Source organism: Ostrea edulis, chromosome 3 (genome assembly GCF_947568905.1).
Source record: "Ostrea edulis chromosome 3, xbOstEdul1.1, whole genome shotgun sequence".
Taxonomy (NCBI): Eukaryota; Metazoa; Mollusca; class Bivalvia; order Ostreida; family Ostreidae; genus Ostrea; species Ostrea edulis.
Window position 1 is genome coordinate 58,509,643 of NC_079166.1, and position 15,680 is coordinate 58,525,322.

Sequence of the window (15,680 nt, forward strand, 5' to 3'; positions counted from 1 at the left end):
AATTAGCAAATCCCCAAAATGACTCTAATTGTTTCATATTTTTTGGTACTGGCCAATTTTTGATAATTTCTGTACTCTCCGGATTGACTGGGATACCATTTTCGCCAAACAATTTGTCTAGAAATTTGATTTCTGATTGATATAGTGCACATTTTTGAGGTTTTAATATCAAATTGTACATTTCAAATCTGGAAAGTACAGCTGAGAGGTTTCTGGTATGGGAGATCATATCACTACCAAAAATGATAACATCATCCAAGTATGCTAAACATTCTTGCCATGTTAAACCCCTTAAAACTTGCTGAATGACCCTACTAAAAGTGGCTGGACTGTTGCATAAACCAAAGGGTAGCCTGACATGTTCATATAGGCCATATTTGGTGGTAAATGCTGTTTTGGATCTATCTTTTTTATCTACCAGAAGCCATATCTAATGTACTAAAAAACGTATATCTAATGTACTAAAAAACGTATTTCCCCCTAAAGTGTCTATACAATCCTTTATATTGGGTATGGGAAAAGCGTCTTTTGTAGCAATATTTTTACGAGCTCTGTAATCTATACAAAATCTCATTTTCCCATCTTTTTTCCTAACTAATACAGGAGAAGATGCCCATTCTGAAATAGAAGGTTGAATTATACCTTAATCTAGCATTTGGTCAATTTGTTTCTTTTCTTCCTTTTCAAAACCCATAGGTGTTCTATGTAACCTTTGCTTACCGGTAATAGGTCTTGCTTCACCGGTATCAATTTCATGAGTTATCTCCCCATTAAAGAGACCTAATTTATGTAGATCAAAATCATCCTTGGCAAAAACATGCTGAAATTTCATAACGATCTTTCTCTTCTAAATTATAAATAGTTTTTGTAAGTACAGGGGTAACTTAGATCTTAATTCTGATGATGATGGTATGACAGTAGAAGACTTGGTTACTTCAATGTTGTTAACAGAGATTTGATCATCTTCCAAATACTTTAAATCCTCACCTTCTATACCAAAACCTACACTTTGACCCTTCTTCAAAGTAATAAATTGATCTGTGGGGTTTCGAAAAGGAATTATTCGTTGATTTAAACTGGCAATTGAATTAGGGGGCAAGAGACCACTAGAAACATCTTTGTCTGTTTCTATGCATAAGGAATCTTTAGATGGTCTGTCAGTCTGGACTGATGCAAATTTGACTGACTGAGGAGGTATAACAGTTTGGGTTTTTTTAAAGAGAAACCCTATAAATTTCAACTTTTTCAGAATTTTCTGTTTTGATCTTGGTAATGGCATTGTTGCTTGATCTAATGTAAGTGTCATGTTTCTCATATTGACAATACCCTTGTGCATTTTCATAAATCCAGACCAAGTAATAATTAAAGAATCTGCTATATCTCCAACAACCACATCCCATCTCTGTACTTTTGGCCTAATTCTTTATATCACATTTTCTGAAATTTTTGCTTTGATGGTGTTATTTTTTCCTGCACCTTTCAATACGATTTTCTTTTGAAATATTGGCTTGGGCTGAAGAGTTTCCAAAAATTCAAAACTCATAACTGCTACTTGTGCAGCAGTATCTATCACAGCATTGGTTGTTTTGTTATTTATTGTACAAGGAACATAAAGTGTGTTTTTAGTTTTATTCTCATTCCTGTAAAGTTCTATTTCTTGGAGTTTGAATTTCACTTTTGGGCATGGCCTGTTTGATGTGTCAGAGTAGGTTACACTTAAAACAAGCTTGTCTACTCGGGCTTCTAGATGGATATCTAACCTTTGAATTTTCACGACTGTTTTAACCTGGATCTATCAAATTGATCAGAGGATTTGAGGACTTGGAGAATATTTTGAAGACTATGTTTGATATCTCTATTGTCTACTTCCATTCTCTTAACCCTTAACTCTAACTTTGATACACTTGTTTGTTCTGAAGTTTGCTTTGTGTTGTATATAGCCCTAACTTTCTTTGATGTTTCCTTGTCAGTCTCATCCTCACTTTCGGAACTCTCAACTTTCACCCTTGCTTCACACTTTCTTGCACCTAATATTAGTTTTTGGATTTGTTATAGCACTTTTCATGTATTGTATCGCAATGTCAAGTGTTGTTGGGTTCTTGTCCATTGCAATAAGTGCCGCTTGTTTGTTTGTGCATCCTCTCAGGAAAACATATATTGCCACAGTCTGTTTGCAATCTTCTGGAGTATCTGGAAACCCGTGTATTGTCATTTCTTGTACCTTATCTGCAAACTCTTCAATCGATTCTTCAGGGCCTTGCTTGATGTCTTGGAGTTGCCTTCTGATTATGTGTGGGAAGTCTTTTTTCCCAAATCTTTCTTCCAGTTTGATGCTTAAATTCTTAAAATTTCTCTGATCATGGGTGGGTCTGGAGCTGAAATATTTCAGTGTTTTGTCCCTAAGGCACTCTATCAATTTGTCGAGCTTCTGTTCTTCATTTCATTTGTATCTTGTGGCAATATGTGTGAACTGTTTGAAGAATGGCTTCCATGCACAGTTTCCATCAAATGTTGACATTTTCGGGGGATTGCCATCATTTGGAGTTGTTGATTAGGATTTTCGATAAATTCCATGTGGGGCTAATTTATCTACCTCTCTGTTGATTTTTTCATCTTCTAGTTGATTTATTTTCTTCTCTAATTCTTGCATTTTACATACCCACTTATTGTCTTGCTCTGCCAGTTTCTGTTTAAGTGGGATGGGCTCTTCATTTTTGACAGTCATTGTTTTGTCCATTGTGTTCTCGTAATGGGTTATTGTGTTTTTTAATTCTGTTTCAAACTTTTGTTGCAAGATGTAAATTTGTTGTTCATGGTCTGTTTTCAATGCAAGGTGAAGATAACGAACAGTGATCAATCTCATAACTCCTATAAGCAATACAACATAGATAGTTGGGCAAACACGGACCCTTGGACACACTAGATGTGTTTTCTAATGTTCAAATTGTATCTGACAAGCAGCAATGTCTTTCTCTGACTGTTTAATTTGTATATCGTTTCTTTCAATTTCTTTTTCTTGTCTGCTAATTAGTGATTGTAATTTCATTTACTGTCTTGTCTAATTGTTATTTCTCTCCCCTTTCAATTTTCTCTCGGAACACTATCACACCCTCACTCTCCAGTGGATCCCACATTGTGCTCGGAATGGATGGTAGGGTTTTCAGATCTTCTAAATTTAGAGAACCTTTCTCTTCTCTCAACCTAACAATGACCAAAGCCCTTTTTTCGCCAATGTTGGGAATTGTATTTAAGTCTATAACACTGCTGTTGTTTATATCTACTGTGTTTGTTTGGGAAGCCATTTTAATTGGAAAAACGTCTTTTTACAAGTAACAAAAATATGGATGGAAGAAATAGACGTGTTTGTTGATCATTCTATCAGAAAGTCCGACAGAGAATCGAGAGTGGTGTTTTTAATCGTTATCAGAAAATCCGACAACACGGTGTGTATTTGTAAGAAAACAGTCTAGAAATGAAAGACAATCTAAAGAAAAATGCCAATCGGTCTCACAAAATTTTTGATAATACACGATCAACAAAAAGTTGGCGCGAAATATAAATATGTAACTTCGCACTTCACTAAGTAACAAAAATAAATGATCCTGCCGACAACGCCAATGTTGTGAAGTGCTGCTAGCAGATAGGGATATAATAAATTAGTAATGGTGATGGAATTGGGTAACTAAAAGTTACAACCCACCTGAGTTGTAGGCTCTGGAAGAGCCAGGATGGTCCGTCTTCGTCCAGGGTATGAGTACAAGTTATGCCCCTCTATTTATAGATCTGATTCCCGAACCCGAACATAATTATACTACATAAATTGTAAACATGTGGTATACCATATAGTGTTTTGAACAATGAATTTTGTATCTACACATTATTCATTAAAATATCTATAAAAGTAATTTTCAAAAACATAGTCTATTCTTTAATTTATTTCGCGCACCCTTTAATAGAGATGCATGCGAATTTAATGCGCATTAGTTTACTTCGCATTAAATTTAATGCGAAGTAAAATTTAATGCGCATCCGTGTGAACGAGGCATGAGAGATTTGTGTCAATCTGAAATTAAAAAAAGTTGTTGAACGGCGGTCGGAACAATGAATGGTCTGTTGAAGAATGAATGATGCCCCTTTCTGGTTTTTGCTTCAGTTTTTGCTGGATTCTTTTTATGACTGCACCATATCTCGGTATAAATTTCATATTGTCTTTATGTTCGTATAACCATGATGATGGAGAAATATTAATAAAACACATCATTTACATCACCTGGGACCTTATTTACGAAGCCTCCGTAAATTTCGCAGTTGCGGTGGATTTTCGGAGTGATTGCGCCGATTTTACGGAAAGATTACGGATGTTTTACGGCGCATTCACTACACTCCCGTAAACTATACGAAGTTTACGGAAAGTTTCCGCATGTTTTGCACACGTCACGGGCACCTGTATATGGTGCGACCATCTTGATAATGATATTTTTAAAAGTTGTTACATTTCCCATTGATATATTGGTTATAGTGTCGAGTTATAAAATCAGTCTTAGTAATGTTTTTTTTTTTTTTTTTATATAACGTTATTTGATTAATATATATAGATATATTTACATTTTCAACGGTATTCACCTACATAACAATATTACGAGCAATACGTATTTATCACTGCATAAATCCACTACGGGGTCAACAAAGGTCACGGCTGTGCGTATGAACATTTGTTAAAAGTAGGTAACAGGTACTACTTTTACAAAGGCAATACACATCTAGCAATTGCTCTCACTACAGAAGTCTATCAATAGATGAAATCAACATCACAAAATGTATTTATGGTTTTATTTGTATTCCAAGCAGTGGACTTTCATCCATAATTGATAAAAGCATTTCTGTAAACAATGTCTTACTATTGTATGTCTAAAATTTCGTCTGCTACAACTTCACCCTGGTCATCGGTGATGCGGAATTGTACCTACTGCTAGACGATGACATTAGTCTTTCGCAAAAAAGTCATTCACAGGATGGGCGATAAGTCGTCAAAGTGCATTAAGACCTACACACAGCACTGCCTCCGTGCCAGAGCAGTCATATGTGATTGATGTCGGTTTCCAAGTTTATTTCGGGACATCGAAGCGAGGCGTCGTTAAAAACCTATTACAAACATTTATCGAGTCAAAAGAAGCGTTCAGTGAACTCATGTTTGTCAACAATTACATATCCAAATCCAAACCGTCCCTTACCTTTGTGCAGTTCCACATTCTCTACGATGTTCAGTTCTTTCCGGAGATTCATCTGAGCTGCGTCCTCTGTCCTGTCTATAAATGATTTGCCTACACCTGACGACTGCCACCCTGTTCTTCATGTTCCTCCATCTCAGTCTTCTGTTAACTCTGTCATATCCACAGAATATCTTTCAAAGTCAGTCTTTAACGTCTTCACTTTTCAAAAGTGAAAGCGCATCGCAACTGTAAGTGTAACCTTGCGTACCCCTGTTTAAATCATAATCCCCCACCCCCTAAAATTAAACATATGGAAGAGTTTTCCATTATATATACTCCCGAGTTAATGTATAAGTATATGTTGATATACTTGCTTTCTAGCGTCTTTTAAAATAATTAAAACACTTCTTCATTTGATGGAACTTTGTTTTTTGTGTTGTCGTCATTTTGAACATATGTGACGCTTCGTTGTGGACGTCAACAATTTGAAATGTATGGAAACGTGTTATTAACACAATTCAGCAATGTTACCGATCAGAAATGTAAATATAAGTAATAAGGTATCATTTTAAAATATTTATCGGGATATAAATACGAGTTGGTACATGATCAAATTTTTGATCACGTGACCAACCCGTATTTATATCCCGATAAATATTTTAAATGATATCTTATTTCTTAAATATACAATCAACAAACATTGTATTTGTGTTTTACATATAATCTAAATACATTGGTCAAATCAAGATTTTTAAACACAAGAAAATTATCTAAAATAATAATTTCATTCCGCTAAACAATGATTAATATTGTGACGTCATGACGTAAAATTGACGTCAACAGACATCGACGTTGAAAATGGAAGAGAGAAAGAAGAAGCCACGATTTTCGGAGAAAGAAATAGAAATTCTGGTTCAAGGCGTCAAAGTAAAGTCGGATGTGATCCACTCAAAGTTTAGCGACGTAACAAACAACGCGAAGAAAAAGCACGCTTGGAATGGAATTTGTGAAGACGTGAATGCTGTTTCATTCACAAAGAGAGTGGAAGAAATTATTGCTCCTTTTATCTTTCACATTTTTCTAAACAAGAGACCACGCTTTACCTTAATTTTGAAATTTAGGGGGGGGGGGGGGGGCTGCGCCCCCTTATATCCGCCACTAATACACACTCATGAATGATCTTAAAATATCGAACTGTTGAATAATTTTCATGAATTAATTATCACTTCTTTAACTGTCTCATATAAATAGTATCTCATTTTGTGCCAGAATCAATGTTTACGAGTTTCATATTTTAAACTCTTCTCATTTTCACCAAAATAAGGCATTACGCCTCATAAAAAAAATCATTTATTTGAAATTTTGATATGAATAAAGTATTTTTTTTTAAAAATAGAATTAAAATTAAAAAAAAAAAAAACACCCCCCCCCCCCCAACAAACACAAGTGAAAAGTAGCTAGTAAAGAACAAATCAATCAAAATAAACTTTCATCTGGTCCACATTTTATCAAAGTTGTACTTTTTAAACTTTTGGATTGCAGCATGTTTTTCCACATGGTATTTAAATCTTAGATGACATAATAATCCAACCAGGTTTGCTTTATTCTGCATTAAACAAGTAAATATGTATATTGTTTGACATATAGGATTATAAAATTAATAACTTTGTTATTAAAAGACACTTGCAATGGAAATTCACCTAATATGATATTGGACACATTAAAAAATCAAATCTTTCTGAAGTCTTTCTGTATATATGAAGACTCATCTCACTCCACAATGTTTGGATTATATCACATGAAGTAAAAATATGTATCATTGTTTCTACATTTTTTAAACAAAATCTACAGCTGTAATATGTATGAATAAAGTAGTTTGTGAATGTTAACATTTCAATGTCCTTTATTTGTGTTTGAATGCATGATGGTAATCATTGTACATTGATAAAGTGGCTTTTTTGTAGGATCCGAAACAGGGACATGTGAGAGAGTGGGTTGGCGGGGATTTCTACTTTCACTTTTGAGGATGCAGTAAACGACAGTACGGGAAGCTGCGCATTGATTTGTGTGCATTTGTGTAAATTGTGTGGACGTGGATGTAATTTCAGTGAGTTCACTTGGATTTAAGAGGCTGAGCAAAGGCACAAAGAAAATGTTTCTTGAGGATAGAGTCTGAACAATGGATATTGCATCATTCCTGATGAGGCAAATCTAGATTGTTCATTTATTTTTTTTATTTATCTTTTTTTAAATTTGTTTATTGGTTTATAATATTACAGAAGGTGAAATGTACATGAGTTCATTTAGATAATATTTAACTCTTTCTGTATATGTGTTGTTGTTGTTGGGTTTTTTTGGGGGGGGGGGGGGGGGGGTTATCAATTTGTGTTGATGTAGGCAGGAAATGGAATTTGGTTTGTCATTTAAAGAATGCAAATTTAATGGGAATGCTTTACAAGGGAGTGAAAAAACAAAAATCTGGTTAGAAGTTGAAAATTGTGTAGAGTGTCAATTTTGTGTATTGCTTAATAATCAGTACCAGTGCCCTAATGTTGAACATTGGGTAGATATGTAAATTGACAATTGTTGGTTCTTGCAGTCCTCCATGACATTCACCTAGCTTTCCCACGAAGACTCTTTCTCCAAGTTATGCGTAGAGTGTCGGTCATCTATCTGTGTCTCGCAAGTACTTGGTGTAGACAGCAATCATACTGAATCCCGTGAAGGAAGGGGATATAGACTTCCTTTGGAACGACGCACATACTCAATGTTGCGTCGCTTGTGGAGACCCACATCTTAAAGAGTGACCTTGACTTTTGACCTTGACCCCATTTTTAAGGTCAACCACCTAAGACCATGTGGATAACAAAGTGATATTGACCATGACCCACTTTCAATGTCATTCAAGGTCAACAATCCTAGAATATCATGTGACTACTCCTACAGGTGTAGATGGAGCTTTATGATAGAAAACGTCATTTTCCGGCCCCTATTTGCCCCCTGGGGCCAATATGAAAATTCCGAAACCTTATTGTACATCTACAGGACATTACTATTCAGCTCCTAGAATATCAATTGACTACTCCTAAAGATGTAGATGGAGTTTAAGTGACAAGCTTTGTGATAGAAAACGTCATTTTTTTCAGCCCCTATTTGCACCCTGGGGCCAATATGAAAATTCCGAAATCTTATTGCACATCTACAAGACATTACTATTCAGCTCCTTGAATATCATGTGACTATTCCTAAAGATGTAGATGGAGTTTAAGTGACATGCTTTGTGATAGAAAACGACATTTTTCAGCCCCTACTTGCCCCTTGGGGCCATTATGAAAATTCCGAAATCTTATAGCACATCTACAGGACATTACTATTCAGCTCCTAGAATATCATGTGACTGCTCCTACAGTTGTAGATGGAGTTTAAGTGACAATCTTTATGTTAGAAAACGTCATTTTTCAGCCCCTATTTGTCCCCTGGGGCCAGTATGAAAATTCTGAAACTTTATCGCACATCTGCAGGACTGCAGGACATTGGTATTCAGTTCCTAGAATATCATTTGGATTGCGCTATAAATATGGACACAGTTTTAGTGACAACAACTGGGACGGACGGACCGGGATAAAAACAATATAATACAATATAAACAATAAAACATAAAACAATATAATGAGCACACTTTTTCATAACCAATCGTACTGATTATCGCACTTGTAACAAAAATTATAAAGCCTATAAGGTTTGTATAAACAATTTTATTGACATACCTCACTCCAACAGTTATTTGATTTTGATAACTAACTACAGAGACCTAAAATTATATCTTTAATAAAAAAATTGAAGGTGTGGGATCGACTAAGCAAAGTGGGCCGAATCGACCAAGGAACGGATCGACTAGGGACGGACCAACCGTGGGACGGATCAACCTGACACCGCATAAGGTGTTGAAGATTTGACGTTTTGGCATAAATGAGTGCGTTAGAGATCGCCGTTTTCCGTACGAGTACAAATTCCTGTCAATCCCGAACGCCAAGTACGCAGTCCGAGAACGGGTTCGAGGTATAAGAACTCACAACACCTCTGTAGGTAGTGTGGTGGAAGAACAAAATTAAGAACACGTTCGTGCGCACATGTTCTCGTCGTTCGAGACTCCAAGAACGGAGCACGAGAACAAGGGAACGGCGACCTCGAACGCACTCTCGACTTAGCTGTCGCCAATCAAATCACGCGCTCGTCCTTTTCCGTAACCGGTAAGAAGACTCGAACGTGGATCGGCGCAAGAATTGCATCAAATCGATGCATTTCTTCGCCGGAAGCGCGCCCGTGGATGATGCTAAAAGGTCAGAACCGAATCCCTGAATAATGTGTTATTTATATCTTCACCACAGATTCAGTTTTGGTATCATTAACGTCTTATTCACTCTAGTACATAAACAAATAAGTGGAAATTGATAGTGGTACAATACCTTAGATGTGTATAATATCTTAGATGCATTTAAAATATCACGTTTCATAATGTAACGTACGACTGTGACGTCATAGTTACGTTTATACATGTATACATAGCAACCAACTCTGGCTAGGTGGCGTCGATCCACATACCAGGGCCGCGTTCAAGATCGTAGCGGCAACGTAGGGCTCGGTAGCGCTACGATCTTGAACGATGTGCTAGGTTAGCCCCTACGTAGGGAAAGCTAGCATAAAAATTTAGTGCTAGATTCTAAAGCAAAATGGCGGAAAAAATCGAGATGTTACTTAAATGAGAATGATTTTAGCTTACATGAACGATAATAATCGGAACAAGTAAAATCTTTCCGGAATACGTCACCGCGATTGGTTTATTCTACTACTAGAAGTTGTTTACGGGATTCGAAAAGGCGACACAAGAAGGTAAACAGAAATAATTGATTTTTCAAGCATAGATGGTAACAGTTATAACCAGCTAAGCACTTTTTGTACCATTTTACGCTTTAGTTACTACCTACATTTTTATCCCACGATCTTGAAGTTTGTTTTATCGTCTGCTTTCGTATCATCACACAGCTGTCATATGATGATGGAATGCTGCATTCTGTACCGTGTACACGTGTACCTCATCAGGGACATTTATAACTAAAATAAATATGTCTCTGACCTCTCATATATGAACTTACATTTTGGATCAAGCGAAACAGCTGTTGTCCTCTTACCCAGTCAATAACTGTATGACCCCCCCCCCCCCCCCCAACCCATGATTTGATCAATCTTGAATCTACACTGCTGAGGATGCTTGCACATTAATCTGACTAAGTTTTTAATCTTCACTAATGAAGGATGTCCTCACATAACTTTAGTCTAGTGGTTCTTGTGCAGAAGATTTTTATATTAAACATGCCACCATGGTACATTTTGAACATTTCTTAATATCATCTCCCCTTTGAAAAGGGCACCACCCTGCATTTGAATGCTTTTGAATTCCCTTTACCGATGGATGCTAAAATAATATGTTTAGTGAAAATTGTCCCTGGCACCATGGTTCTGGAGAAGTAAGAAATATGTAAAGTTTACACTACATGCCAGACAAGCTCTTTTGAGCTCAGGTGAGCTAAAAGTATTCCTGAAATAAATGTAAATCCTAATTGTATTCAAACTGTTTTTGATCATGAAACACACAGTTACAATTAATTTGGATTGTCTAGATTTAATATTAGAAAGTTCTTTTGTTTGTATATTGTGGTGCATTTATACATATTGACAATTGAACTTTCTTTTGGTACCAAACTTTTTGACCTTGTGACCTTGACTTTTGAGTTTGATCTATTTTAAAGAAAAGTTAACTTTTTGAATAAGTCATATTTTGTACATATATTTCTTATAGCAAGACCTTTCATTTGAGAACATGATCCATGACTTTGGGACCTTGACCTTGGAGTTTAACCCAAATTACAAAACTTATACTGCAATCTTCAACTTGCTCATAACTTTTGAATAATGAGTGACAGGGCTGTCATGTTTCATCATGTTCATGTGTGCATTCCTTGTAATAATAACTTTATTTTTGGTACTAAAGGTTTTCAACACGTGTATTGTTTCTTTGTTACTATCAGAGGCATAGTGTTTCACAGGCACATCTTGTTTATTGAATGCAGTATTCTCATTAATTGACACTTCTATCAATAAAATAGCTAAATTAGATTTTGTCATTGTTATATATTCTTGCCCTTAAAAATAAGGAGAATCCTTTCAGTAACACATAACACTTTCATTGGGTCAAATGCTGTCTGACGTGTTTCATACTGATTGTTAGGCCGTTCTTGGCACACTGATTTTGACTACGAAAAACTCTGTTTACCTGATTAGGATATAGGGCTCACGCCATGGGTATGACCGGTCAACAGGGGATGCTTACTTCTCCTAAGCACCTGATCCCACCTCTGGTGTGTCCAGGGGTCCATATTTGCCCAACTCCCTATTTTGTATTCCTTATAGGAGTTATGAGATTGATCACTGTTTGTTATCTTCACCTTTCATGTAACATTTTAATTTTATCTTTGTCTTTTGTTCACGAAGACTACCGGTATCCTGAATTGGATTTGGAAAGGGGCTAGGCAGAATCTCCTAGGACATGGTATGCAGTGTTAAAAGTGATGGACTGAAGTTATTGTTCTAAAATGCACATGAACCATTAACCCAATGTAGGCCAATATTAAGTATAACTATGTATAAAACTCATTTTTATTGCATATCCACTGAAGTGTGATGGAACTAAAGCCCTTCCTATTGATAAATCTACAGATAGGTCTTCCATTGCCTTTACCTCCAGTGGGAATGTGGCGTTCATTGATTCAACCTGATTCATGGACAACCATGTTGATCCTGAAACTGTTATGCAATTGTTCTCATCCAAGACCTTTGTCACAGGACAAACTGTCACAAAAATCAACTATTTTCCAGCTGAATCAGGTGAGTTTCACAGCCCAAAAGCCTGCTTCTGCCACTCTTGTATGACCCTGGAATCAAAGATCAAAGCTAAGGTCATATTCTTTTTGGTCTGTCTGTCGTAAAAAACTTTAACCTTGGTCATATATTTTACACCATTAGAGGTGGAGCTTTCAGTTTGGTATGTACGTCAGTACGTGTATATTTCTTGTGGCAAGACCTTTCCACTGACAACAAAACCTTTGACCTTGTGACCTTATCATTGAACTTTGATCTGATTCCATTTTGTTGAAATCCAGGGGCATCAGCGTTTCACAAACACATCTGGAATTTTAGATCACCTGAGTTCAACGTGTGTCGTGCAACGTGCGTTGACAATAACTACTGTTCCAATTCTTTTCAAATGGTATGAAGCATTTTTAGGACAAGAGGGACATAAATTGTAAATTTCAGTACTCCTGCACCCCTGGGGCCTCGGGAAGGACAAATACTGCCAAAAATTGACCAATTTTCAAAAGTCTTTTCTACAACCGTACATGTGTAAGAAAAACTGAATACATTGTGATGTACAGCAGGAAGTCCTTTACCAAAATTGTAAATTTCATGATCCATGGGGTTGAGTTTCTGAGACCAGTGTGGGACCAAAACCTAGTATTGTATAGTATATATATATATGTGTGTGTGTAAAACATTTTAATAATATGGTCTTAATTGGAGTAGTGATACTTTTAACTAATACTCAGGTGACCGATAAGGCCTGTGGGCCTCTTGGTTAATTCATGCATTTATAATTTTTCTTTTAGCCAAGATGAGCTTTTCTGATAAAAATTGTCCTAACATTTTTAACTGTCAACTTTTCACACATTTTTTATTCAATTCAGAACCACTATGAGTTTGTTACATCTGACTTTGGGCTGCGTTCTCAAACACACACTCTTTAAGTCGTAAGGCAGTTGGATTTGGCACTGGTGGAGGTTGAAATCATGGTTCTGAAGAATGAGTTATGATGGAAGTGATACAATGATGGCACATTTAACATCATACCAGAATTAAAGAGTCAATATAAAGGTGAGATATGTAACCCACAGGCATCTTGTCAAATTATGAATATTATTTTTTTGATTTTTTTTTGGACAACTTATATACAATTTTTGTTTGCAACAGGAATGACAAGCAGCACACTTGATAATGAATTCTTTTGAGCATTAATACCCTGAATTATGTACATTGAAATGTGAAGTTTGTGAATATGACATGCTTTCAGTGCTACAGATTTGTTATTACTAATGATACTTCATTTTGTTTATAAATTTTGTTAAGGTTACATATCTTTGGGTACTGTACATGGTAAATGTTTTGGAAATGCTTTGTATACTAGATGCTAATTTATGTATTTGATTAAGTTTGTGTTCAAATTGGTAGATACACATGTAGGTCCAATGGGACAGGTGTTTGATTTATTTTTATACTGCCCATTTACATAAAATGAGAATGTATATATAAATAAATGACTTATATTACAAACTTTAGAAATAGGAAATAATGCTGCATTTTTTTTTATTTCTTTGTAGTCCAATGGGACAAAATTCTAATTTTATCTTCATGACTTGAAGTGAAAATTTTCATTGTTGAATATGACTTACAATTTAAATTTCAAACTATATTTCCCCCTCAAAATTTCTCCATGTGTACATAACACTGTAAAGCTTATTTGTAGATTATACAGTGTATGTACATGTATGTTGAGTTTGAACCAGTGTGAATACATGCACAATTCATTCTTATCAGTCATGCTTATATGCCCATGTATGCATTAATCTCCCCCAGAACACCCGCAATAAAGGCCATTCTGATCCACATTTTTAGAATGGTAGAAATAGTTTATTATTGTATTGTTGTGCTTTGGTGAGGTATCCTTCTTATTTGTATTTCTCTTTAATTCCAGATTCTTGAATGATGAACTTCCATTGGGGATGAAGGATGAATGAGAAATCTGTAAATGATATTTTGATTCAAATTAAGTTATATTTTATATATAATGATTCAGAAACATGCTTGCTACCCAATCTCGCCTGTATTAAAAATTATGCATGTTGCATAAGCAGTATCTATTGCATTAGATTAGAATAAAACTTTATTATGATATAAAGAATTTTTTTAAAAATAAAATTAATATGACAGCTGGTTTTGATTTGTTTTGTTAGAGCTCAGCCGATCTTTTAAAATTCTAATCATCTTTTGCCTGCCGTATGTCCATCAGCTTCTCCAAAACCACTGGGCCAATTTCAATCAAACTTGGTACAAATCATCCTTGGGTGAAGGGTATTTAAGTTTGTTCAAATAAAGGGTCATGCCCTCTTCAAAGGAGTGTCAGAGATAGTAATGAGAAGGCAAATTAAGGTGGGGTCATTTAACAATCTTTTTTTAAGAACTACAGGACCAGAAAAGTGGAAATTTACATGAAATCTTCCCAACATAGTGCAGACATATAACATATTAAATATATATATATATATATATATATATTAATATATATATATATATATATTATATATATATATATACATACATACATACATGTATACGGAACTATTTTGGCGAGGGCTTTCATATTTTGTATATAGGTTGTTTATGGCAAGACCTTTTTATACCTTAGTGTATGACCTTGAAATCTGACCTACTTTTAATTAAAATCTGACCTAATCATATATCTCCTGAACTATTTAAGCTTTCATATTTTGTAGATATTTCTTATGGCAAGGTCTTTCATTTCCTATCATAATCTATGACCTTGTGACTTTGGTCCTATCCAGAACAGCAAGATCATGCTAGTGATATTGGTGTTGAGGCATACTAAGTATCTGTGTTGTGTGAATTCATTTTCAGTATATTGTGATTTTTTTTAGGTCAAAAATTTTCATTGCAACAGCTGAATAACGGCACGGTGACTTGTGTAAGCGATGTGGCCCACGTGTCTTTTTTTTTTTTTTTTTCGTTTTATTATTATTTTTTTTTTTGCATGTGAATAACTACCAAGCAAAGATGTCTGAGAAATAAATTTTGCAATAGAAAAGGTATGAATGAGAAAATGCAAGCACATGACTGGACCCCCTCCCCCCAATTTTTATTTTTTTTAGAATCCCAAATTGTGGACCCCTAGTATACATGTACACGTAGGTTGTAACATCCCCCCTCCCCAAATAAAAAAAACCTTGATCTGTGCACAAGTAGAATTGCGCCTAGGATGTTCGAATTAAAGAGCAGTGGCGGATCCAAAAGGGGGTAGTGAAAAAACTAGGGCCATCGAAGACACTGCAGGCGCGGATCCAGAATTTTTCCCAGGGGGTGTCGAACTTTATATAATAACAGTCAACTCATTTTTCTTATAAATCATTATATTGTAATTTATTTGTCTTTGCATATTCCAGGGGGGGGGGGTGTCCGGACGCCCCCCCCCCCCCCCCCCCCCCCCCCCCCCCCCCCCGATCCCCCTCTAGATCCGCGCACGCACTGGGTCCAGGGCAAAGACCCCTGCAACTGATTTTTAACAAA

General features: G+C 35.8%; 1 long non-coding RNA gene across 5 annotated transcripts; it reads left to right on the forward strand.

The window, feature by feature from the left end:
• Positions 1-9,851: 9,851 nt before the first annotated feature.
• LOC125677589 (uncharacterized) lies at positions 9,852-14,308 on the forward strand. Of its 5 annotated transcripts, none has more exons than XR_008801045.1 (4): positions 9,852-10,100; positions 11,760-11,884; positions 11,985-12,152; positions 13,010-14,067. It is a non-coding gene; the product is annotated as an uncharacterized LOC125677589 (long non-coding RNA). The 5 variants fall into 5 exon arrangements; XR_008801043.1 differs by having other exon boundaries at positions 11,760-11,817; positions 11,945-12,152; XR_008801046.1 differs by having other exon boundaries at positions 11,760-11,817.
• Positions 14,309-15,680: the final 1,372 nt, after the last annotated feature.